This window comes from Anomaloglossus baeobatrachus, chromosome 2 (assembly GCF_048569485.1).
Source record: "Anomaloglossus baeobatrachus isolate aAnoBae1 chromosome 2, aAnoBae1.hap1, whole genome shotgun sequence".
NCBI classification, from domain to species: Eukaryota; Metazoa; Chordata; class Amphibia; order Anura; family Aromobatidae; genus Anomaloglossus; species Anomaloglossus baeobatrachus.
Genome location: NC_134354.1, coordinates 756,249,953 through 756,277,772, shown reverse-complemented (window position 1 = coordinate 756,277,772; position 27,820 = coordinate 756,249,953).

Below are 27,820 nucleotides of genomic sequence, written 5' to 3'. Positions count from 1 at the left end.
CACCATTTGCATCAAAGGGAATCTGACACCAGGTTTTCGTCACCTAATCTGAGAGCAGCATAACATAGGGGCAGAGATCCTGATTCCAGCGATGTGTCACTTACTGGGCTCCTTTGTGTAGTATTAATGCCACTTTACACGCTGCGCTCTCGCTAGCGACATCGCTAGCGTGCGTACCCGCCCCCGTCGATTGTGCGTCACGGGCAAATCGCTGCCTGTGGCACAAAACATCGCTCGGACCCGTCACACTGCTCACCTGCCTAGCGACGTCGCTATGACCGGCGAACCGCCTCCTTTCTAAGGTGGCGGTTCGTGTGGCATCACAGCGACGTCACTAAGCGGCCGCCCAATAGAAGTGGAGGGGCGGAGATGAGCGGGACGAACATCCCGCCCACCTTCTTCCTTCCTCATTGCTGGCGGCCGCAGGTACAGTGAGGTTTCTCGTTCCTGCGGTGTCACACGTAGCGATGTGTGCTGCCGCAGGAACGACGAACAACCTGCGTCCTGCAACAGCCACGATAATCGGGATTAGAGTACCATGTCAACGAGCAACGATAAGGTGAGTATTTTTGCTCGTTAGCGGTCGCTCGTACGTTTCACAAGCAACGACGTCGCTAACGAGGCCGTATGTGCGTCACGAATTCCGTGACCCCAACAACATCGCGTTGGCGATGTCGCTGCGTGTAAAGCGGCCTTCAATGAAATCACAGGTTATTTTTAGCAGGAGATTATCACTAAAGGACTAGTATTCCTGCTGCCATGTAGTCCTCCATAAATGTGAGCTCTTTATAACCCCCCCTTCACTGATTGGCAGATTTCTGTGCATACTGTGCATAGGCAGAAAGGTGTCAATCAGTGCTGGTTGCTGGGTTATTCAAAGCTCAGCATTCAGAGAGCTGATAGATCTGCAGCAGATAAAGTTATTTGATCAAAATGACAGCAAGCAGCTCAGAGACACATTGCTGGAATCAGGGTCTCTGTCTCTACATTATGCTGCTCTTAAATTGGGTAGAAAAAAACCTGATGACAGATTCCCTTTTAAAAATAAAAAATAAAAATCTTGCAATTATTACCCTGACCTCTAGGGTTTTTCTTAGACTCATACTTCCTTTTATTTCAGGAAACAACACATATATATTAGACACAATTAACAGTCTACGACCTTATCTATTTGTATTGATGTATTGACACATCTAATGAGCGTGCGAAGGGAGTGAGAGGACGTGAGCTGTGACATTGTGTATTGTGACTGAAGGATCCTGTGTTTTCAGTTGTCTATAGAGATATTGTTACCTGTCATTGTACTAGTGCCTCTGCTGATAAGGAATCTGCTGAAAACTGTTCTTGAAAGAGCAGGACGTTTAAAAATAAACACTTACTTCGTCAGTGTAAAAAAATGCATAATTTTTATTTAAAAAAAAAAAATAAAAAAATCTTATTCTGTTACTGCAAAACCTGTGTTATCAGCTATGTATAGAGGTGTTGTTACCTGTCATTGTAATAGTGGCTCTGCTTATAATGAACCTACTGAAAACAGTTCTTGAAAGGACGGGACATGTGAGTAAAAAATAAAACCTTACACCGTCAGTATAAAACCTGTGTTATCAGTAGTGTATAGAGGTGTTGCTACCTATAATTTTAATAGTGCCTCTGCTGATAATGAGCCTGCTAAAAACTGTTCTTGAAAGGACGGGACATGTGAGTAAAAAAAAACAACTTATTGTGTTAGTGTAAAGAATGCATACGGTAATTTAAAAAAAAAAATAAAAATTGTAATATGTGAAAAATAATTACCAAAAATGATAATGTAACACAAAAACCTGATTTAAACAGTAGGGCATCTTTTAATGATATTGTGCTCTTTATGAATTTGGCACATCTTACATAAAAGGACTATCGCGTGTTGTATGTCAGTCTTGATTAATCGTCTCCAATGTTTTATTAGAGGATCGTGCATAGTAGGAAAAATATTATCCCTTGTACTAGACTAGAAATGTCATAAATATCTCTTTTCTATGGGACTGTGCCACATGTGGGACCACAAAAGGGGCAGGATTTATACCAGGTGTGTTTGGGGGGTGGTCCCAGGTAGGATGGGGCGGGGCTTAGCTTATCCTTTATTGAGATTGGAATGTTGGTAAATAGTTGTCATTTATTTAGAATGGCATGCTGGTAAATACTGAAAAGAATATTGGGAAATACTGAATGGAATGTTGGGAAATACTGAATGGAATGTTGGTAAATATGGAATAGAATGTTGGGAAATACCGAGTGGAATGTTGGGAAATACTGAATGGAATGTTGGTAAATATGGAATAGAATGTTGGGAAATACCGAGTGGAATGTTGGGAAATACTGAATGGAATGTTGGTAAATACTGAATGGAATGTTGGGAAATACTGAATGGAATGTTGGTAAATATGGAATAGAATGTTGGGAAATACCGAGTGGAATGTTGGGAAATACAGAATTGAATGGAATGTTGGGAAATACTGAATGGAATGTTGGGAAATACTGAATGGAATGTTGGGAAATACTGAATGGAATGTTGGTAAATACTGAATGGAATGTTGGAAAATACTGAATGGAATGTTGGTAAATATGGAATAGAATGTTGGGAAATACCGAGTGGAATGTTGGGAAATACAGAATTGAATGGAATGTTGGGAAATACTGAATGGAATGTTGGGAAATACTGAATGGAATGTTGGAAAATACTGAACGGAATGTTGGAAAATACTGAATGGAATGTTGGGAAATACTGAATGGAATGTTGGTAAATATGGAATAGAATGTTGGGAAATACCGAGTGGAATGTTGGGAAATACAGAATTGAATGGAATGTTGGGAAATACTGAATGGAATGTTGGAAAATACTGAATGGAATGTTGGGAAATACTGAATGGAATGTTGGGAAATACTGAATGGAATGTTGGTAAATACTGAATGGAATGTTGGGAAATACTGAATGGAATGTTGGTAAATACCGAATGGAATGTTGGTAAATACCGAATGGAATGTTGGGAAATACTGAATAGAATGTTGGGAAATACTGAATGGAATGTTGGAAAATACTTAATGGAATGTTGGTAAATACCAAATGGAATGTTGGGAAATACTGAATGGAATGTTGGGAAATACTGAATGGAATGTTGGGAAATACTGAATGGAATGTTGGGAAATACTGAATGGAATGTTGGTAAATATGGAATAGAATGTTGGGAAATACCGAGTGGAATGTTGGGAAATACAGAATTGAATGGAATGTTGGGAAATACTGAATGGAATGTTGGAAAATACTGAATGGAATGTTGGGAAATACCAAATGGAATGTTGGGAAATACTGAATGGAATGTTGGGAAATACCAAATGGAATGTTGGGAAATACCGAATGGAATGTTGGTAAATACCGAATGGAATGTTGGTAAATACCGAATGGAATGTTGGAAAATACTGAATGGAATGTTGGGAAATACTGAATGGAATGTTGGAAAATACTGAATGGAATGTTGGAAAATACTGAATGGAATGTTGGGAAATACTGAATGGAATGTTGGTAAATATGGAATAGAATGTTGGGAAATACCGAGTGGAATGTTGGGAAATACAGAATTGAATGGAATGTTGGGAAATACTGAATGGAATGTTGGAAAATACTGAATGGAATGTTGGGAAATGTGGAATGGAATGTTGGGAAATACTGAATGGAATGTTGGGAAATACTGAATAGAATGTTGGGAAATACTGAATGGAATGTTGGTAAATACTGAATGGAATGTTGGTAAATACTGAATGGAATGTTGGAAAATACCGAATGGAATGTTGGAAAATACCGAATGGAATGTTGGGAAATACCGAATGGAATGTTGGGAAATACCGAATGGAATGTTGGGAAATACCGAATGGAATGTTGCGAAATACCGAATGGAATGTTGGAAAATACTGAATGGAATGTTGGAAAATACTGAATGGAATGTTGGAAAATACTGAATGGAATGTTGGGAAATACCGAATGGAATGTTGGGAAATACCGAATGGAATGTTGGGAAATACCGAATGGAATGTTGGAAAATACTGAATGGAATGTTGGAAAATACTGAATGGAATGTTGGGAAATACTGAATGGAATGTTGGAAAATACTTAATGGAATGTTGGAAAATACTGAATGGAAGGTTGGGAAATACTGAATGGAATGTTGGGAAATACCGAATGGAATGTTGGGAAATGTGGAATGGAATGTTGGAAACTACTGAATGGAATGTTGGGAAATACTGAATTGAATGGAATGTTGGGAAATACTAAATGGAATGTTGGGAAATACTGAATGGAATGTTGGGAAATACCAAATGGCATGTTGGTTAATACTGAATGGAATGTTGGGAAATACTGAATGGAATGTTGGGAAATACTGAATGGAATGTTGGTAAATACTGAATGGAATGTTGGAAAATACTGAATGGAATGTTGGTAAATACCAAATGGAATGTTGGGAAATACTGAATGGAATGTTGGTAAATACTGAATGGAATGTTGGTAAATACTGAATGGAATGTTGGGAAATACTGAATGGAATGTTGGTAAATATGGAATAGAATGTTGGGAAATACCGAGTGGAATGTTGGGAAATACAGAATTGAATGGAATGTTGGGAAATACTGAATGGAATGTTGGAAAATACTGAATGGAATGTTGGGAAATACAAAATGGAATGTTGGGAAATACTGAATGGAATGTTGGTAAATACCGAATGGAATGTTGGGAAATACCGAATGGAATGTTGGTAAATACCGAATGGAATGTTGGTAAATACCGAATGGAATGTTGGGAAATACTCAATGGAATGTTGGAAAATACTGAATGGAATGTTGGTAAATACCGAATGGAATGTTGGGAAATACCGGATGGAATGTTGGTAAATACCGAACGGAATGTTGGTAAATACTGAATGGAATGTTGGGAAATACTGAATGGAATGTTGGAAAATACTGAATGGAATGTTGGAAAATACTTAATGGAATGTTGGGAAATACCAAATGGAATGTTGGGAAATACCGAATGGAATGTTGGGAAATACTGAATGGAATGTTGGTAAATACTGAATGGAATGTTGGGAAATACTGAATGGAATGTTGGGAAATACTGAATGGAATGTTGGTAAATACAGAATGGAATGTTGGGAAATACTGAATGGAATGTTGGTAAATATGGAATAGAGTGTTGGGAAATACTGAGTGGAATGTTGGGAAATACTGAATTGAATGGAATGTTGGGAAATACCGAATGGAATGTTGGGAAATACCGAATGGAATGTTGGGAAATACCGAATGGAATGTTGGAAAATACTGAATGGAATGTTGGAAAATACTGAATGGAATGTTGGAAAATACTTAATGGAATGTTGGAAAATACTGAATGGAAGGTTGGGAAATACTGAATGGAATGTTGGGAAATACCGAATGGAATGTTGGGAAATGTGGAATGGAATGTTGGAAACTACTGAATGGAATGTTGGGAAATACTGAATTGAATGGAATGTTGGGAAATACTAAATGGAATGTTGGGAAATACTGAATGGAATGTTGGGAAATACCAAATGGCATGTTGGTTAATACTGAATGGAATGTTGGGAAATACTGAATGGAATGTTGGGAAATACTGAATGGAATGTTGGGAAATACTGAATGGAATGTTGGTAAATACTGAATGGAATGTTGGGAAATACTGAATGGAATGTTGGTAAATATGGAATAGAATGTTGGGAAATACCGAGTGGAATGTTGGGAAATACAGAATTGAATGGAATGTTGGGAAATACTGAATGGAATGTTGGAAAATACTGAATGGAATGTTGGGAAATACCAAATGGAATGTTGGAAAATACTGAATGGAATGTTGGTAAATACCGAATGGAATGTTGGGAAATACCGAATGGAATGTTGGTAAATACCGAATGGAATGTTGGTAAATACCGAATGGAATGTTGGGAAATACTGAATGGAATGTTGGAAAATACTGAATGGAATGTTGGTAAATACCGAATGGAATGTTGGGAAATACCAGATGGAATGTTGGTAAATACCGAATGGAATGTTGGTAAATACTGAATGGAATGTTGGGAAATACTGAATGGAATGTTGGAAAATACTGAATGGAAAGTTGGAAAATACTTAATGGAATGTTGGGAAATACCAAATGGAATGTTGGGAAATACCGAATGGAATGTTGGGAAATACTGAATGGCATGTTGGTAAATACTGAATGGAATGTTGGTAAATACTGAATGGAATGTTGGGAAATACTGAATGGAATGTTGGTAAATACGGAATGGAATGTTGGGAAATACTGAATGGAATGTTGGTAAATATGGAATAGAGTGTTGGGAAATACCGAGTGGAATGTTGGGAAATACTGAATTGAATGGAATGTTGGGAAATACTGAATGGAATGTTGGGAAATACTGAATGGAATGTTGGGAAATACCAAATGGAATGTTGGGAAATACCGAATGGAATGTTGGTAAATACCGAATGGAATGTTGGAAAATACTGAATGGAATGTTGGAAAATACTGAATGGAATGTTGGAAAATACTGAATGGAATGTTGGGAAATACCAAATGGAATGTTGGTAAATACCAAATGGAATGTTGGGAAATACTGAATGGAATGTTGGTAAATACTGAATGGAATGTTGGGAAATGTGGAATCGAATGTTGGGAAATACTGAATGGAATGTTGGGAAATACCGAATGGAATGTTGGGAAATACTGAATGGAATGTTGGTAAACACTGAATGGAATGTTGGGAAATGTGGAATGGAATGTTGGAAACTACTGAATGGAATGTTGGTAAATACTGAATTGAATGGAATGTTGGGAAATACTGAATGGAATGTTGGGAAATACTGAATGGAATGTTGGGAAATATCGAATGGAATGTTGGGAAATACTGAATGGAATGTTGGTAAATACTGAATGGAATGTTGGGAAATGTGGAATGGAATGTTGGAAACTACTGAATGGAATGTTGGGAAATACTGAATGGAATGTTGGGAAATGTGGAATGGAATGTTGGAAACTACTGAATGGAATGTTGGGAAATACTGAATGGAATGTTGGGAAATACTGAATGGAATGTTGGGAAATATGGAATGTTGGAAACTACTGAATGGAATGTTGGGAAATATGGAATGGAATGTTGGGAAATATTGAATGGAATATTGATAAATATGATTCTTTTAGCTTTTTTCTGTACTTCTCTTTAGCTTTCCTGTTTTGTAGTATCACTGTTATTGTTTTTTTGTTTTTTAGCATTAGACATTTCCTCCGACAGAAAGGTCAAAGAATGCAGAAAAAGACGTTATATTTCAGCCGCGTGCCCATAGAGTGTAATGTACATTCTTGGCAAGCATCATCCTGTTTGCAGATCATTTCTCCTGTGATGATAGCTTCTGAAAAGATCTTTGTGTGACTTATGACCTTTATGCAACAGATGACAGGGCCATTACATTAAAGAGATATTTCCCGGGCATTTTACCTGTTCTTTTGAAATAGTTTCCATTTTATTTATGTCCTGTGAGTTATAGTGCGGCACAATTATGCATGCCGGTAGCCGATCCTTTACTTGCAATGATCATATTTAGCCAGATGTCTGAGATGCATCTGCAGTAGCAGGAATAATGTGATTAAATTCTTCAATGTTGAAAGATCCTGAAATTATTTTCTTTTCAAAGGGAAAAAAAAAATAAAAATTCTCCCAGCCACAGAGTTTTATTTTTTATTCTGGGTGACATATTAACCGGCAGAAATACCATAAAGGTCTCAGAAACTAGTTTATTTCCTTTAGTGATGAGCCGTCAGAATTCTACAGAAATTCCAAGATGTAAGGAGAGACCAAAGCTTGGTGTATATGAAAGGGCAATTCCAGTTATAAGTATAGCATTAAAATATTTCCACAAGATATATTAACTACTTCTGAACTGGACCATTTTTTATTTTTTCACTTTACTTTTAGCCCTCCTTTTTTCAAGGGCCATTACTTTATTATTCTAATTTATTTTTTAAATCTCTTTTTTTTTTTTGCAGAACGAGTTGCAGTCTTGAATGACACCATTTTATCATTAAATTATTATTGTTTTATTGTATCCCTGAAACGCGTTGCAGCTCAAATAAATCTCACTATTTATCTCCTATCTCCTTTGTGAGCAGCGCCCTTTATACCGTGGATTTTTTTCTTCTTCTTTGAATACCATTTTATCATTAAAAGGGATGAATAAAAATGCAATTTCACTTTTGTTTTTTTGGGGGTTCATTTTTTCAGCATTCGTTGTGTTATAAAAATGACCTGGAAAAGTGATTCTTCAGGTCAGTACAATCACGACAACACCAAATTTGTAGAGATTTATTATTATTATTATATTAGTATTATTATGATTATTATGATTAGTAGTAGTCTTTTTGATATATTTGTAGTGCATTACTCTCAAATTGAGCACTCTGCCCTTTAACCAGGCTGTGTCTAATCTCCTTTATAGCTGGATCCCTTCTGTCCAGACATGTAGGTTTTTAGCTCAGATAGGCATTTGAGTTAGGGTCCCGATATATTGGGATCACCTTGTCGTTGGTTACTGGGATCACCTTGTCACTGGTTACTGGGCTCACATGAATTGGCCAATATCTAAACTATATCTTTTTTCAAATATTCCTATAGCGGTAATGCAATACCAAAGATCCCTTATTCATTGTTTACATTTTAGAGTGCAGCTGTATGTGTCCATAGTCTTAAAATTCACTGCATCCAAATGCTTTACCTAGCATTAATGACATTTCTGTAGACTTCACCTTGTACTGTCATGTTCAGGGCCACTATTGGTAAGTATCCAAATTTATTTCACAACTTCTTCCATTTTCCCATTGTAGGAGGTGGTCAGCTTACCCCCACTCCTACGGCGTTTACATAATACATACAGAAATTGATCAATGACCACAACCGTACACAACACAATAAAAATTACAACAGTAAATGACAAGTGCATATATCAAAGCAGTGTAGGTCATATGAATGTAATAAACCTATGGGAATGATAGAAGGCACCAATTTTTTAGAACAAAAAATTCTAAGAAGAATCGATTGGGTCAAAGATAACAAATTTTATTAGTGGTTAAAAATTAATGAATGCCAACTGGCAGTATGACTAGAACAGGAGCGTCACATGTATAAATATATTAAAGTCAAGTACAGGTGTCTCTGCAGAGGTATAAAGTTAGATACAAAAATTTCCAATATATAGGAGAAAACTCTCCCCCCGACAAAGGTGACGCCGAAACGTGCGCGTCGGGGCCCCTTATTTATCATGTTTATACTTGGGAGGCTCCCCCATATACTTGCTCTTGACATTAGTGAATAACATGCTGTATCTGAGATACCTCATGCTATAATTATACCATATCTTTTCTTCACAGTTACATTCATTAGCATATTAATACCATGTACTACTGCTACAGCCATTATATAGACAAGTATTATTGGCAACATATGTGGTTCCAGCCCCAAATAACATTAATAGCCAGCTTTACATCACTACAATAATGATATGTACTATGGCTATAGCTATTGCATTATTGCTATACATACCACATTTGTGAACTCTGTGTGTTCCAATTCTAATTCCTTTTTCTGTTATACTTTTACTGATCCTGATTTTTACAGCCATTTGTTTTTTCTCCTATATATTGGAGTTTTTTGTATCTAACTCTATACCTCTGCAGAGATACCTGTACTTGACTTTTATATATTTATACATGTGACGGTCCTGTTCTAGTCATATTGCCAGTTGGCATTCATTAATTTTTAACCACTAATAAAATTTGTTATCTTTGACCCGATCGGTTCGTCTTAGAATTTGGCATTTACCTAATGTCTGATGAATGTTATACTGAATGTACTGTTATATGGCCATGTTTTAAAATTAATTTGTAAGTTCTGCTGCTCGAGAATAGGGGCTAGCCATTTACCAGAGCCCGAGCAGCGTAATGGTCGGCGCCACCTGGTGACCGAGGGTTTAATGTGTTTTATTATATACTGTATTTTACTGCCTAATGTGTATTTTATAGTACGTTGATTGTATAATGTATATTAACCAAGTGTAGTTGTGCTGGGTGTTTCCTGGGTACTGAGAGCAAAGGTGGGAGGAGTGACAGATGGCCATGGGGGTTGGCTGTAGAGACAGGCCAGAGAAAAGTCAGTTCTGCAGTAGGGTTCCTGGTGTGTAGATGGTGTTTTGTAAGTTGGGACCGTTGGGGAACCTGGAGGAATCCTCCAAGTGTCCGGAGCCTACAGCTCACCTCGGCATGGGCTTAGAAGAATACAGTAACTAGATGGATATGCCCGGGAGAGAGTTTCTCTGGAGGGCTTAGGGAAGTGGAGAGGCTAGAAGTCAGCTGAGGTAGCCATGGAGACAAGAACAGGGGGCAACCAAGGCTTAAGGCCGCTTTACACGCTGCGATATCGGTACCGATATCGCTAGCGTGGGTACCCGCCCCCATCTGTTGTGCGACACGGGCAAATCACTGCCCGTGCCGCACAACATCACCCAGACCCGTCACACTACTTACCTGTCCGGCGACGTCGCTGTGACCGGCGAACTGCCTCCTTTCTAAGGGGGCGGTTCATTCAGCGTCACGGTGACGTCACAGCTGCGTCACTGAACCGCCGCCCAATAGAAGCGGAGGGGCGGAGATGAGCGGGACGTAACATCCCGCCCACCTCCTTCCTTCCGCATAGCGGCCGGGAGGCAGGTAAGGAGAGCTTCCTCGTTCCTGCGGCGTCACACGCAGCAATGTGTGCTGCCACAGGAACGAGGAACAACTTCGTTACTGCTGCAGTAACGATTTTTGAGAATGGACCCCCATGTCACCGATGAGCGATTTTGCACGTTTTCGCGACGATGCAAAATTGCTCATAGGTGTCACATGCAACGGCATCGCTAAAGCGGCCGGATGTGCGTCACCAGTTCCGTGACCCCAACGAGTTCGCATTAGCGATGTCGTAGCGTATAAAGCCCCCTTAAGTCTCGGCAGCTGGAAGACTAGGTCCCAGGCAGCAGGCTAGGCAAGACAAAGTAGTTGAGAAGATAGCGACAGCAAAACCGGATGTTATTGGCCATGTCTGTCGTGAAGGTGAAAGAGATAAGTAAAAGTTCAAAGTTGTTTTGCCCAGAGCTCTCCGGTGTCCTGTGTTTAACTGAACCATCCAAGATGGCGAGATGATGGATGCTACCCTGAAGATTACATTAAGTGTTGCACAACCCTCCTGAAGTGGTCTACAAGCATCGTCTGTCTCTGATGAAGGGGTGCGGAGTTCTCACAGACCTGTGTCCGCACCCTCCTTCATCATTACATGATGTGTAGGTCTGTACTTCCACCAAAGTTATTGGAGCAAACAATGACCTCCAAGTGACAATCCAACACTTTCACGTAAGCCGTAAGAACGCTGAGACCTGTAGCAATCTACGCTAGCAGAAAAAGCATAATTCATTTTTCAGTCTCTTGCCCTATCTTGGTCATTAGCAACAACATGGTGTCAAATAAGTTCTTTTCCCAATAATAGTCTATGGAAAACATTTTGCTTTGTTCATGGTCGTTATTTGAAGTTCTCTCTTCATAAAGCATTTATTAATTCATAAACCTCCCTCATGCAACATTGTTTTGTCTTAACATCTGGTTCATTAATTTTCAGTATATATAGCAAATATTGATTGTGTGTTTGGCTGAGGATTTACTAACTTGTCATAACTTGTCATCCGAGCTCCACTGGAGAGTTGGTGTGTGTTACAGGATTCATGCTTCTGTGTAGAAAACCAAAGAGAAGCTTTTCTAATAACATGGTTTGGAATGAGTTCTATAGATTTGGATTGTATACGGTGTAAGCAATGGTGGGCCTTTATTTTACTCACTTAAGGGGCATCAGACAGCTGCTTCATATTGCATGAACCATGAGTAGCATGAATCAGAATTTGACTCTTTTATTTCAGTCATGGTATACTTTGAAATGCTTTGGAGTTTGTCCTGCCTAGCTCATCTTGACCGACAGGTCTATTCCTATGTTTGTACAGGGAGAGAACCTGTCACTCAAAGAGAGAAGGGCGGGGAGAAGCCACTCGAGATGGGCCTTATTGAGCTCATCACTCAAGTGGCTTGGCCCTGAACGGCTTTCAAATGTAAGTGTCACGGTCATCTCTCTGTATTAAGAGACTAGTGACAGGTTCTGGGCCAGAGTCTCTTCCCTTGCGAGACTTTGCTGATTAAATGTATTCGCTATCCTTTGGGGAAGATAGGGTTAACGTTAGTTTTCCTTGCCAGCAAGCATTTTCATTGCCTTCTCAGGTGTTTCCGGTTTGGACCACACCCAGTTCCTATATACACTCTTTGCTTTCTGTAGACGGTGCCGGTTTTTCTCATTCATTTGGATGATTGGCCAGGAGGTGGAAGGAGCTGGTAGAGTCCTCTCTGAATGTTGCTGTGTGGGCTGCAGTCCTGTTGCTGACTGCAGCTGTCTGTTGTGGTTTTTCCCCTGTCTGTCTTGCCTTGCCCTGGTGTGTTATTAGTGCATTGGTGGAGCTAGCATCCCTCATCTACCAGCTCACTAGCCATGGCTATTATAGGCTCTGCCACGGTCATGGATATCCTATTCAGCGACAGATGCGGAACCTGTCTAGGGACTGGATAGGAGTGTAGGGTACAGCTACAGGTGAGTGAAGGAGGTCTTTCATCTGCCCCCTCATTAGCCCTAGGGCCCACCTTTGTTATAGTGTCCCTTGTTTTATTGAGTGTCGTGTCATGCTCCATACTTCCCTGTCATTACCATGACAGTAAGCCAGATAAAACATACCTGATCGAATTCACAGCTGTGGAATCTGATTCATAATGCCCTTGTTTCAGGCAGCACAAATCAGCTGACAGATTCATCTTAACAATTGTCCTGGGCGTTTTTACTGGGGGCTTCATCAGGGTATGTGACGGTCATGTAAAATGCCAAGTCATTACATAAAAAAGACTATCCACTTTTGATTTATTTTGACAAATATATTGGGTTATATGATTTTGTGGTTCTTACTAGGGATGATCGAATACCTCAAATATTCGGCTTCGCGAATATTTTCCGAATAGGTCGTTGCTATGCGAATATTCGATGCGCAATGTAAGTCTATGGGAAGCCTGAACAGTTCCGAATAATTGTTATTCGGGTTTCCCATAGACTTACATTGCGCATCGAATATTCGCGAATAATCGAATAGCGGCAAGCTATTCGGAAAATATTCACAAAACCGAATATTTGAGGTATTCGATCATCCCTAGTTCTTACTAATATACAAGATTTACAGGTTCTCCTCCTCCTTTCTCACAGACTGCACAGCTCTCCTGTTCTCCTGTCTGCTGCTGGGAGGAACATGTGACCAGACACGCCCATCAGCCTCCTCCAATTAAAAGACACTGCACATGGGAAAGCTGTTTTCAGTTGGAGGACGCTGATGGGCGTGTCTGGTCACATGTTCCTCCATCAGCAGACAGGAGAACAGGAGAGTCTATGAGGAATGAGGAGGAGAACCTGTAATATTTATATATTAGTAAATGCCACAAAATCATGTCCACAACACAATTGAGATAAAGTAGACAAACCCTTTAAAACAATGAAGAGAGGCCTCTGACCTAAAGGATATATCTGACAAATTTGTAGTATAAAGGTTCAAAATGTCAACAAATGAATCCTATTGACATATAATAGCTCCCACTGCGGATCATGTTGACATTTTTGACATTTCAATAAGAATAGCGTTTTCTTCTGAGGATGTCTGACATCAAAAGTGATGAAACCTCCGATGTGAGCACTAGATTCTGCAATAAAAAAAATGTAGAGCTTAGTGATTATTAACCATTTAACCTGTTCAGCGCTGTGATCGACCCTGATGAGGACTTGTCACTATGGAGCCAGATAAGGGTCTCCAGGGCTGTCATCAGTCAATTATAGGTAAAATAAAAATACTATTGTAAAAAATAAATAAAAAAAAAAAACCAAACCAAAATATAAGCTTATAAAATATTTATTTAAATAAAATAAAACCAAATACACTTCATTTAGTAACATGTAAAAATAATATAACACACATATTCCACGAGATAGGTCATAACTTCTCGATTGCTGGGGGTTTGACATATCTACAAGTCAGCAGCTCAAAATATAGAAGTTATTTCCTATGCTATGGATTCGTCTATTTTTTTTACCAGAATACCCCATTTCAATAAGTAACCTGAATGGTATTTAAGCTAAATGAAAATGAAATCTAATATATAAAGCTAAGTGTGAGTGTGTGAGTGTATGTATGTGTGTATGTCCAATAAAGGAATCCGCACCGTCACATTTATAATCACAACATTTTGCACAGACCCCTCATATGACTCAGGGAATGTCATAGAATATGTTTTCAGTGAAACGTTTAACCCCGCGCTTTACAGTTATTTGCCAACAATATCTGCTTACATTAAAATCAATGGAGCTGGGAACTACAGGTCATTAATAGGAGCTGTGAGTGGTTGCTATAGGGAACGAAGGACATTATTAGTATAAGAAGCTTATGTGTGAGGTAATATGATGTCGGTGGAGAGACGGATAGAGAGAAACAAAGACACGGAGAGACAGACACAGAGACACACACAGAGACACACTCACACACAGAGAGACAGAGACACACAGAGACAAACACAGAGACAGACACACACAGAGACCCACAGACAGACACACAGAGATAGAGACACCCACAAAGACAGACACACACAGAGACACATAGAGACACACAGAGATAGAGACACACAGACACAGACAAACACAGAGACAGACACCCACACACACAGAGACAGATAAACACAGACACACACCAAGACACAGACACACAGAGACAGAAACACACAGACAGACACACACAGAAACACAGAAAGAGACACAGATACACACAGAGACACAGACAGAGACACACACACACAGACAGCGAGAAAGAGAGGCAGAAAGACAGAGAGGGAGACAGACAGACATAAAGGGAGAGAGGGAGATAGACAGAGAGGGAGACAGACAGAGAGGGAGAGAGACAGTTATTATCCCCGGCAATGCCGGGTACTACATTTAGCACTAATATAATACTGGAACAAATAAACAAACAAAAAAACGCCCATAAAAACAAGACCTCAGTTTGCTGCTTTGATGGAAAGTTATTCGTTCCGGAATGTCAGGTTGACTTGTTCCTGAAGGAGTTAATAGCTGAGTGAGATAGAAATATAGAAAGTCTTGAATGTTGAGGTGACCAAACTATTTAATATCTGATTCCATAGAAATGTTGCTGAGCGGATTTTGAGAGCTAACCCCAGTTCATTAAAAGTTTCCCTGTCTCCTTCCCTTCTCTAAAAGTGTCATCGGACTGGATGGTTTGGAAGAAGAAATGATGTCAATTAGGACATTGCTCTCACAGTAAGATTTTTTTTATATTTCTTACGTAAATGTGTTCTGTGTTTCATTTTGATTTATTGTTCCACATAATCTCGGATAACAATCTGTTGTCTCAATATAGTTACACAAGGGTACTTATTCATACAATGCGAGTAAATTGTCAGTCTAATTAATTTTTCGTTTTTTCTTTTTATTGTTTAGATGTAAAAAAAAATAAAAGAACAAAGCCTCTTGATAAGTGGTATTAATTAAAAATCTCTTCTCATTTTGTGACTGGATGTGACACGAAGTTTTGCTCAACACTCCTTGAGTGTCATGGCGGCATCAGACGCTGTTCACACTTCAGATCCTGACACTCCTTGCTATGGTTTTGTGACGACCCTGGACTATCAGGTCGTCACAGGGTATTGCACAATCTGCCCTCCTGTGCAATATCCACCTCCACCTCCTCCTTGGTTAGGGGTCCCCAACTATATGGTGTTGCCTTCATCAGCTAATCAAATCCTAAGTACACCCTGCACCACACCCAACAAACACACCAGTGGACGGCTTGAGTGGAATAGGATCGCCCACCTGGGGGAGTTGGATAGGGGAGGTCAGGAGTGTCAGGAGTAGAGAGTGTTGTTTTGGAAGTGAAGGAGAGAGGAGGTCAGGAGCCGGGCTCCTAGGAAGCTATCCAGGTAGCAGACGGTGGTCTGGGCCTAGAGGAGCTGGACCCCCAGTTGCAGGGGATCATGGCAAGGGGCATGGATCTGTTGAGGAGGACAGCCGGCAGCCTTGCACCATCACTGGGCTGGGACCAAGGCACAACGGGGTACGTGGACCCTAGGTCAGGGACTAGTTTCAGGCAAACAGATAATTTACCCAAGGAGAACAGAGTCTTCAAGATCTGTTCCCACCCGCTCCAAAATCGGGGCATTAGCGCAACGAGGGGGATAGGACTTTCCAATTCAAAACGGTCCAGAAAATCCCAAGCGTGAGCTCTGAGAGCAAGCTCCCACACTTAGCTATAGTGGGGAGCGGGGCCCGGCAAGTTTCACACTACTGTGACCACCCAAAGTAGTAAACTTAGTGCCAGGAGGCAGGTCACGGATCACCAGGCAGCATCATTGGGGACAGGTCCCGAACTAGCTCCCCTCAGCGGCAGCGGTGTCCAGAACTTTGGTTTATCCAGTTGTCGGTGTCAGCTTAATGGACTGAGTGAGTACGCAAGTGACCCCTTCACACCCAACGGCATTCCCCTCACACTATCACCGAGTCCCGGGGTATTCCCCCTACTTGTGGAGGGCCACAACACCTGGCTGCCCCATTCCATCACCCCCGGGTACTCCTAACTGCAGCGGTGGTACTCCAAATTACCACATACCACGGGTGGCATCACGAACTATAATACAATTCCCCTGGAAATATCCCCTTCATTTGAGTGGCCGCACGACTCCCAGGTCCGGAGACCCCTCGAGCCACCGTGGATCCGGATCCGATCAGTCCGACTGCTGGCACGGGGGTGGCACAGTTTCTCTGGTGTTTCTAAGTTACTCAGGCAGGCTTGGGCATCAAGCAGCTGTGTGCTCATTAATGGTTAGGCAAGCAAGAGTTGATCTTTGGTAGCCTGCTGGTTACGTCTGGGATCACATGTTGTTGGAAACCTATCCCATTTACTCCCCACCTTTTTAAGATGGTAGAATCTGTCTTCCCACGCTGAATGTAGTTTATTGCTGTCTTGGTCTGTGTGCTGCTGGTCATTGTATTGCTTTGTGCCTGGAGGTGTTGTGGAATTCTCCCATTGTCTTGTTGTTTCCTCCCTGCTCTTATTTTGCTCCTAAGCGCTATTGTCTCATACCTCTGTGTGTGTGTGTGTGTCGTGAGATAGAGTTTTGGTTTCCCCTGCTTGTCTATTTCTGTTAGCTTTATCACTCTTGCCCTGGCCCTCCCCAGGAACTTTGGGGAGGGGGAATAAAATCAGGGCTGGTCAGGAGCAGGGCCAAGAAGGTGGCTCAGACAGCCTCACCTATTAAGGATAGCAAGGGTCCCCTAGTCTGAGGGCAGTCTAGGAGCCCCTGTCCCAAGCTCTCCCCGATCTCCGATCGAGCGTCTATAAAGAAAATCATGTGTCTCCATGGTAACAGACTACAAAGAAGCCCCAGTGTAGTCTGATTTCCTTCCAAAAGTGCTTATCAAATATGATTACAGAATCAGACTACACTTTTTTTGTAGTCTGTTTCTATGGAGATGCTTAAGACTGCAAATACGCTGTAAGGACTCAATGCTAGAAGATTTTATTTTTAACAAACCTTTTGCTAAACTTTGTAATTTTTTTTTACATAATTTAGCAGATATATGCATGGGAACAGTTGTGAAGATGGACAGTGTTCTTAAAGCTGTACTCAGACATTTGGACATTTTCCCTAAATGACATAAACCTTCAAATACAGAGAATTGTACCTCCTAGATAATGTTACATAGTTACATAGGTTGAAAAAAGACCTAGGTCCATCTAGTTCATCCTTCCTCCACCAATTATACATTTTGTCCCTAATTCACTTATAACCAATGATGTTGTTTACTGAGGAAATCATCCAGCCCTTTTTTGAAATCTGTTATAGTATCGGCCATTACTACCTCTTGTGGTCGGCATTCCACAGTCTGACTGCTCTAACTGTAAAGAACCCTTTCCTATTTAGCTGCCGGAATCGCTTTTCTTCCACTTGCAGTGTATGCTCCCTGGTCCTTAGGCGGGCTTTGCACACTACGACATCGCAAGCCGATGCTGCGATGCTGAGCGCGATAGTCCCCGCACCCATCGCAGCTGCGATATCTTTGTGATAGCTGCCGTAGAGAATATTATCGCTACGGCAGCTTCACATGCACTCACCTGCCGTGCGACGTCGCTGTGGTCGGCGAACTGTCTCCTTATTAAGGGGGCGGGTCGTGCGGCGTCACTGTGACATCACACGGCAGGCGGCCAATAGGAGCGGAGGGACGGAGATGAGCGGGATGTAAACATCCCGCCCACCTCTGTCCTTCCGCATAGCCGACGGGAGCCGCGGTGACGCAGGTAGGAGATGTTCCTTGCTCCTGCGACTTCACACACAGCGATGTGTGCTGCCGCAGGAGCGAGGAACAACATCGGATCATCGCGTTAGCGTAATTATGGAATTCCCCGACGCTGCACCGATGATACGATTACGACGCTTTTGCGATCGTTAATCGTATCATCTAGGTTTTACACACTACGATGTCGAGAGCGACGCAGGAAGTGCGTCACTTTCGACATGACCCCACCGACATCGCACCTGTGATGTCGTAGTGTGCAAAGCCCACCTTAGTACTGTCTTTGGAAGGAATAAGTCATGTGCCAGTCCTTTATATTGACCACACATATATTTATACATATAAATGAGATCTCCTCTGAGACGTCTTTTTTCTAAGCTAAACATATCTAACTGTTTCAACCTCTCATCATACGAGCGGCCTCCATTCCTTGTAGTAGTCTAGTTGCCGCCTTTAAACTGATTATAACTTCTGTACGTCCTTCTTTAAATGTGGAGCCCAAAACTGGATCCCATGTGAATGATGTAGGAAGGTTCATCCACACAGAGCAGGGAAGGAGAACGGCGATCGCAAGAAGAGAGGAGGTGCCCGATCAAGACTTGCGACGCCCATTGGACCGGACCGCACCCTAGTTAAGTAATAAAAGAATGCTGTATAATGACTTACTGGTGGTGGCCACAGCTTGTAGAGGACAAGTCTGGTGACAGTTTCCTTTAAAGGGGTTGTTTCAAATGTTTACCTGTTTCGAAAATAAAGCCGACAATCTATGAGCAGCCACACATTTCATCAATCAAGGTTGCAATGAATAATTGTAGCTTGTTTCAAAATTCAGGCTCTATAGATTTGGTCCAAGATTTAAGGCCGCTTTACACGCAACGACATCGCTAACGCGATGTCGTTGGGGGTCACGGAATTCATGATGCACATCCGGCCTCGTTAGCGATGTCGTTGCGTGTGACACATACGAGCGACCGCTAACGAGCAAAAATACTCACTTAATCGTTGATCATTGACACGCTGTCCTGTTCCCAAATATCGTTGCTGCTGCGTGTACGATGTTGTTCGTCGTTCCTGCGGCAGCACACATCGCTATGTGTGACACCGCAGGAACGAGGAACCTCACCTTACCTGCAGCTGCTCGCAATGAGGAAGGAAGGAGGTGGGTGGGATGTTACGGTTATCTCTGCCCCTCCGCTTCTATTGGACGGCCGCTTAGTGATGTCGCTGTGACGCCGCACGAACCGCCCCCCTTAGAAACGAGGCGGTTTGCCGGTCACAGTGACGTCGCTAGGCAGGTAAGTAGTGTGACGGGTCTGAGCGATGTTGTGCGCCACGGGCAGCGATTTGCCCTTGACGCACAACCGATGGGGCAGCGAGATCGCAGCGTGTAAAGCGGCCTTCAGTCTCTACCCTGATACATACATTATAAAAAAGGTCTCAAAAAAGTACAAAAGAAATAGCAAAGAACTTTATAATATGGTAACTGTTAAAATGGTGTGTTTTGCCAGTCTTTCTTAGCCTCTTCATCACCCGGCGATTTTCTGTTTTTCGTTTTTTCTTCTTTTTCTTCCAAGAGCCATAACTGTTTTTATTTTTCCATTTTTCCGTCATTATAGCCATACGAGGGATTGTTTTTTGCAAGACGTGTTGTTCTTTTGAATGACACCATTTATTCTGCGTCATATTTTACTGGAAAACGGGAGAAAAACTCCACGTGCAGTGAAATTGCAAATAAAGTGCAATTCCACAATTGTTGGTTTTTTTTTTCCGTTAACGATTTTCAATATATGGTAAAACTGAGCTGGCATTATGATTCCCCAGCTGAGTACGAGTTTGTAGACACCAGATATGTATAGTTTTACCTTTATCTGAGTGGTTAAAAAATATTTCAGAAAATTAAAAAAAAAAAAAAAAGAATTGCACTTTTGTCACCATTTTCCAAGACTCGTAGCGTTCTCATTTTTCAGGATCTGGGGCTTATTTTTTGCGTCTTGAGCTGACATTTGATAACATTTTGGGTAGATACGATGTTCTGATATTTTCCTATTTTTGCATTATAATGCAATGTTGCAGTGACCAAAAAAACCACAAAATTCTGGCATTTTGATTTTTTTTTTCACTACGCCATGTACTGATCAGATTAATTGATTATGTATTTTGATAGATTGGGCATTTTTGAAAGCGGTGATACCAAATATGTGTATTTTTTAATTTATTGTTTTATTTTCAGTGGAGTAATATGGGGATGATTTTAACTTGTAGGGTTTTTTTAATATTTTTAAAACTTTTTTTTTTTACATTTTTTATTGATTTTATTAGTCCTATTAGGTAACTTAATGACTACACTGTGTGATCGCTGCTGCTGATCAGAACGATGCTTCAGTACCGCTCTGATAAGCAGAAATGCTGATCTCCTATGAGTGTGGCACTCTACCGGCATTCACAGGAAGTGAGTAATGACAGCAACAGGGGTCATCAGCTGACCCCGGCTGTCATGACAACCCATCAGCACCCCTTGATCGTGCCATGATCAGATCAGCAGAAGTGTGGGGAAGAATGTGGGCTTGCTGATTGAGCCCGAATTAAAGGGCCATACACATCCAATGATGTATAGGTACGTCATTGGTCGTGAAGTGGAGGGGTCTTCCCACAAATAAAGTTCATTTTAGAGGTCATTTTAATCAATAGATCTTGGAATATTGATAATTTCTACAATTGGATGATTAAAAAAATGTTCCTTTGCTGAGATAATCTTATATATGTGCCCCTGCTGTGTACTGTGTAATGGCTGTGTCTGACCGTACAGGGACATGGTCTGATCACACCACACCTCCTGGGCCGGGGAGGACACAAAAAACTATATTGACATTACTGCACGGGATCACAGTGGATTCTTTTTGGGATGTAAAACATTTACCTCAAATGTTTTACCTCAAAGAAAAAATAAATTACGATCCCATGCTGTTATATCTTTATACTCTTTTACTCCCCTCCCCTGCCCAGGAGATGTGCTATGATCAGACTATGTAACTGTACGGTCAGACACGGCCATTACACAGTACACAGCAGGGGCACATATATAAGATTATCTCAGCACAGGAACCTTTTTTTAATCATCCAATTGTACACATTATTAATATTAAAACACAATTATTGGACATCGATAGATGACCAAATTAGAAGAGTGACCCAATTTGCAATAAAAAACAATCTTTATTTATAACATATTAAAAATATTTTTTAGCATAAAGGTACCGAAATAAACAGAGAGACACATGCAGAAAATTAATTGTGTCCCTATAACAATCATAAAACAGTGACTGGGACATACATACCAAAAAATCCAGGTGAACATGTACTTTAGAGTCAGAGCCATATGACCTCCATTTAGAGGACAGGAGCAGACTCTGCGGTTCTGACTGCGCTACTGCAAATAATGGAGTTACCTTTCACCACTGAAAACCCCATCCATAATTTGTTCCCATGAGAATAAATAAATAAATAAATAAGGGTATATGGATTTGGAGTCCTTCATGTGGGAAAAAAGAAGTACAGAAGCATGATGTATTAATGCATATAAAAGCGCATACAGACTGCACAGAGCATGCACGAGTCGCCTAGGTGAAATAAATCATTAAGGTGGGCTGAAAAAGATTAGAATCATGTTAAAGGGAACCTGTCAGCAGAAATTTCGGCTAAAACCTAACAGATTCCCCCTCTGCAGCTCCTGGGCTGCATTCTAGAAAGGTCCCTGTTAGTATTGTGCCCCCTTTCTGACCAAAAAAAAAAGAGTTTATATAGAGGTACCTTTTTGGCTTCGGATTCTCTAAATGGGACACGGGGGCGGGCTGCCTGATGGCCGTTATTCTGCCCCCTGGTCCTGTATGCCGCCCCCATCGCTGATTTCCATACTTCTGGACGCCGCCCACTGCTCCAGCCATCCCCGCGCATGCCCAGTGCTCATCTTTCGTGGATGAGCACTGTGCCCAGTGTCACCGCTGGTGACGTGCACGCAGGGTTTAGATTATGGGCGGTGCTGTGATGTTTATTAACAAGCAACCGCCCATAATCGCGGGACCGCGCTTTCCCCCTCAGCCTGCTTCTTTCTGCGCAAGCGCGCTGCTGCTGACCTCACGTCACCTTTTTTTTACTGTATTCGCCGGTAATCTTCTCTCCGCGTCTCCTCCTGATCGGTGTTGTTACTGCTCCGCGCTCTTCCCATCTATTTCCTGCCTCAGGGCAAGATGGGAAGGAGGTGACGTGAGGTCAGCAGCAGCGCGCTTGCGCAGAAAGAAGCAGGCTGAGGGGGAAAGCGCGGTCCCGCGATTATGGGCGGTTGCTTGTTAATAAACATCACAGCACCGCTCATAATCTAAACCCTGCGTGCACGTCACCAGCGGTGACACTGGGCACAGTGCTCATCCACGAGAGATGAGCACTGGGCATGCGCGGGGATGGCTGGAGCAGTGGGCGGCGTCCAGAAGTATGGAAATCAGCGATGGGGGCGGCATACAGGACCAGGGGGCAGAATAACGGCCATCAGGCAGCCCGCCCCCGTGTCCCATTTAGAGAATCCGAAGCCAAAAAGGTACCTCTATATAAACTCTTTTTTTTGGTCAGAAAGGGGGCACAATACTAACAGGGACCTTTCTAGAATGCAGCCCAGGAGCTGCAGAGGGGGAATCTGTTAGGTTTTAGCCGAAATTTCTGCTGACAGGTTCCCTTTAATAAATTACATCACCTGGATAATGGTAACCTGCAGTGACCCTCACACTCCGACACGTGTTTCGCAAATGGCTTTCTCGAGGAGCGCTCCTCTGTTTATTTCGGTACCTTTATGCTAAAAAATATTTTTAATATGTTATAAATAAAGATTGTTTTTTATTGCAAATTGGGTCACTCCTCTAATTTGGTCATCTATCGATGTCCAATAAATGTGTTTTATTATGCTATTTGGAGTGCTACTTACTAATTATTAGGACATGAGGTTGTAAATTATTAATATTCCAAGATCTATTGATTAAAATGACCTTTAAAATGAACTTTATTTGTAGGAAAACCCCTCCACTTCACGACCAATGACGTACCTATACATCATTGGTTGTGTATGGCACAGCACAGGAACATTTTTTTTTAATCACATCCAATTGTGGAGATTTTTATTCTAAGATCTATTGATTAAAATGAACTTTGTTGGTGGAAAAACCCCTTTAAGTCTAGTCAGATGGTAGTACAGATTGTCTGGTGTTTTAGAATGGCACTATATGAATGCAAAATAACATAAAGTCTGGATAAGAATCCTGATTTTTGCCTTCTGCATCAAGATTGTTGGAACTTGCTGTTCTCTGGACCTTTTCCTGATGAATACTCAGACCTCACATGCCCTACTGGTGAGGTGCAGCATATTAAGGTCTTTTTGTTTTTTGGTGCCCCATTAGAACAGGTGGACCTCACAAGTGGAATTTGGCTTCAATGCCCAGGATCCTCCCCACCCTCTGTTAGTTATTTTGGAAATCTGCTCCAATGAATGTCAGTACGACTTATACCAGACACAGCTGAAGTTTTTATTCACACTTTGGCAGACACATGTAACTTCTTGAGTTACTTTTAATTATTGGGGGGGAAGAGAAAAAAAAATCTGTATCTGAAATTATCTTATTTTTTTTCCATGGACCGTATGATATGAACAATGTTAACTATTTTTAAGTCGGTATGATTGAGTTGATACCTAATATACTATACTGCTCAAAAAATAAAGGGAACACTTAAACAACAAAATGGTATTTTAGTGTTCCCTTTAATTTTTTGCGCAGTATATATATATATATATATATATATATATATATTGCCCTCATCATCTCCCGCCTCGACTACTGCAACCTCCTGCTGTCTGGCCTACCTTCCAACACTCTTGCACCCCTCCAATCTATCCTAAACTCTGCGGCCCGCTTAATCCACCTGTCCCCTCGCTACTCCCCAGCCTCGCCACTCTGCCAATCCCTTCACTGGCTTCCCATCACCCAATGACTTCAGTTCAAAACATTAACCATGACATACAAAGCCATGCACAACCTGTCTCCTCCCTACATCTGTGACCTAGTCTCCCGGTACCTACCTGCACGCAACCTCAGATCCTCACAACATCTCCTTCTCTGCTCCTCTCTTATCTCCTCTTCTCACAATCGCGTACAAGATTTCTCCCGTGCCTCCCCCATACTCTAGAACGCTCTACCTCAGCACATCAGACTCTCCACTACCGTGGAAAGCTTCAAGAGGAACCTCAAGACCCACCTCTTCCAACAAGCCTACAACCTACAATAACCCTCAGTCCAGTAGACCACTGCACAACCAGCTCTGTCCTCACCTGTTGTACCATCACCCATTCCCTGTAGACTGTGAGCCCTCGCGGGCAGGGTCCTCTCTCCTCCTATACCAGTCTGTCTTGTACTGTTAATGATTGTTGTACGTATACCCTCTCTCACTTGTAAAGCGCCATGGAATAAATGGCGCTATAATAATAAATAATAATAATAATAATAATAATAACAATATTTTTTTTTATGTTCTTGAACGCTTACAGAAATATATTCCCCTCAGCTTTTGTTTATTTTCTCTGCCAGCATTCCTTTGATTTTTGAGGGACAAGTTTCTTTTTATTGTGTGATTTTTGTTTTGTATTTTTTTGTTAGTCAGAAATATGGAAAAACAGCTTTTTTCCAGATTATTCACAATGTGCTTTATTTTGGTACCATAAACCTATTTTTGTAAGCAAAATATTTTTTTTTATGAAAATGCGTGGTTTTTTTGGGCTGTGGGACTTTTTGTGGTTTTTTTTTTACATTTTTTAAATTTTTACTTTTAATTTTTAAATATCACATTATTCCCTGTGCTTTTTTGGGGGGGTACCATATACCCATTTTTGTATGCAAAATATTTTTTTTTTTTTAGGAAAATGTTTTTTTTTGGGCTGTGGGACTTTTAATTTATTTTTTAACATTTCTTAATTTTTTACTTTAATTTTCAAATATCAGATTATTCATTGTGCTTTTTTTTTGGTACCATATACTTATTTTGTATACAAAATATATTTTTATGAAAATGCTTTTCTTTTGGGGGGCTGTTAAAATTTATTTTTTTTTGAACATTTTATTAATTTTCACTTTAATTTTTACATATCAGTGCGCTGTTTTTTTTTTTGTACTATACTATTATTTTTGTAAGCAAAATTTGTTTTTATGAAAATTTTGGGGGCTGAGGGAGTTTTAATTTTTTTTTAAACATTTTCTCACTTTTACTTTAATTTTTAAATGTCAGATAATTTAGCTGGTTCTTTTTTTTTCGGGAGGGGGGGTGTAGTATATACCTATCTATAGACCTAATTTTGTAGGAAAAATATATTTTTCTAGAAAAATGCTTTTTTTTCTGCTGTGGGACTTTTAATTTTTTGCGACTTTTTTATTTCTCTTTTAATGTTTAAATATCAGATTATTCAGTGTGCTTTTTTTGGGTGGGTAGGGGGTAGTATATAGCTATATACCTAATTTTGTAGGCAAATTTATTTTTATTTTTTTCATTTTTTAATTTTGTAGGAAAAATATATTTTTCTAGAAAAATGCTTTTTTCTACTGTGGGACTTTTAATTTTTATATTTAACATTTTTTCATTTTTACTTTAATCTTGAAATATCCTATTATTCCGTGTGCTTTTTATTGGGGGGGGGGGGTAGTATATACCTATATACCTAATTGTGTAGGAAAAATATATATATTTATGAAAATGCTTTTTTTTTTTTTCTGCTGTGGGACTTAATTTTTATTTTTAATATATTAGAAAAACCCGGCACACAATTGAAGAAAAGGAGAATATCCAATCAAGTTGCTTTTAATATGCTGGTGTTTTATTCGTGAAAAAATTCAATGCAGTCAATGTGTGGCAAAACAAGCAGGGTGAGGTCCAACGTTTCGGCTCATATGTGAGCCTTCACCAGGGACATAAGATGCTGAAACGGTATTGTACAGAAATACAAAAAGGGCACAATTTACAATAACATCATGATATAAATACATAGCATATCAACACAGCGTATGTGGGATGATACATGGGAAAAAGGGAGAGGAGAGGAGGGGATCAATTACCGTGCATGGGTGACGGGGTGTGTAATGGAATCTACATCAGGTGTGAAGGAGAAGAATATATGGTAAAAAGGAGAGGAAAAAAGAGAGAAGAAGAAAGAGAGAAGGAGAAGAGGGAGGAAAGGGGAAAAAAGAAAAGAAAAGGAAAAAGAGAAATGCAAGCCAAGAGAACAAGAGAAACGAGGAAACAAGAGGAGGAGGCGGGGCTTACCCGTTTAATATTATAGTATTAAGGAAGAGTCCTGCACACACAGTATATGTGAAACGTACTGTAAGGAAAAGAAGTGAGAATTATATACAATGTATATAATGTGATGCAATCAGGAGATGAACTTCTATATAGACTTACATGTAGGATAGGGGCACAGCACGAAGCTATAGAAAATCCGTGGTTCGAAATGTAGTCAGGATAAGGGTTTATACGGGCTAAGGTCATAAAAAGGAGAAGGAATTGAAAAAATGTAGAAGGAAGACATGAAACAGTATGGTTACAGGTAGTGGAAATATGGATACGTACCAGTGTTAGGGATATGATGTGTATTATGTAGGGGCTCACATCAAAAGGATGCAATAAAAGGTGATTGCTAGAAAAGGCAAAATATATAATGGAGTTAGGTATAGTATGAGTACAATGTAGGAAAAATGGAAAGGACATACCAACAATATGACGATGGGATACGTCAAGAAAGAGAAGCCTGTGGACTGTACTTGATGACCATATAGTAGGGGAATCACCCCATGTGTTTGGCAAGGCTGCAAGGATAGACAGTAAATGATGAGAGCTAGCAGACAAGAAACATATATGTATATGGTACAGTCCATAGGACCAGAGGACATACCTAATCAAGAGACGGTATACAGACCACAAAATGCTAGGTGACCATGTAATAGGGGAAACACCCCATGAGATAACCAGGCTGAGGAGATAGAAAAAGAATGGTGAAAAATGACTGTAGGAAACGTATATGTGTGGTATAATCCATAGGACAGAGGACATACCTAAACAGGAAGCGGTATAAAGACCGGGGTAATCCGGGATGCCTACGGTTAGGAAAAGGGGTAGGCAAATTAGCGTTACAAAGAGGGATAAACAGGGTGGAACCAGAGATAGGACTAGTAGCCTTACCTATTGCAGCATGTGACCAG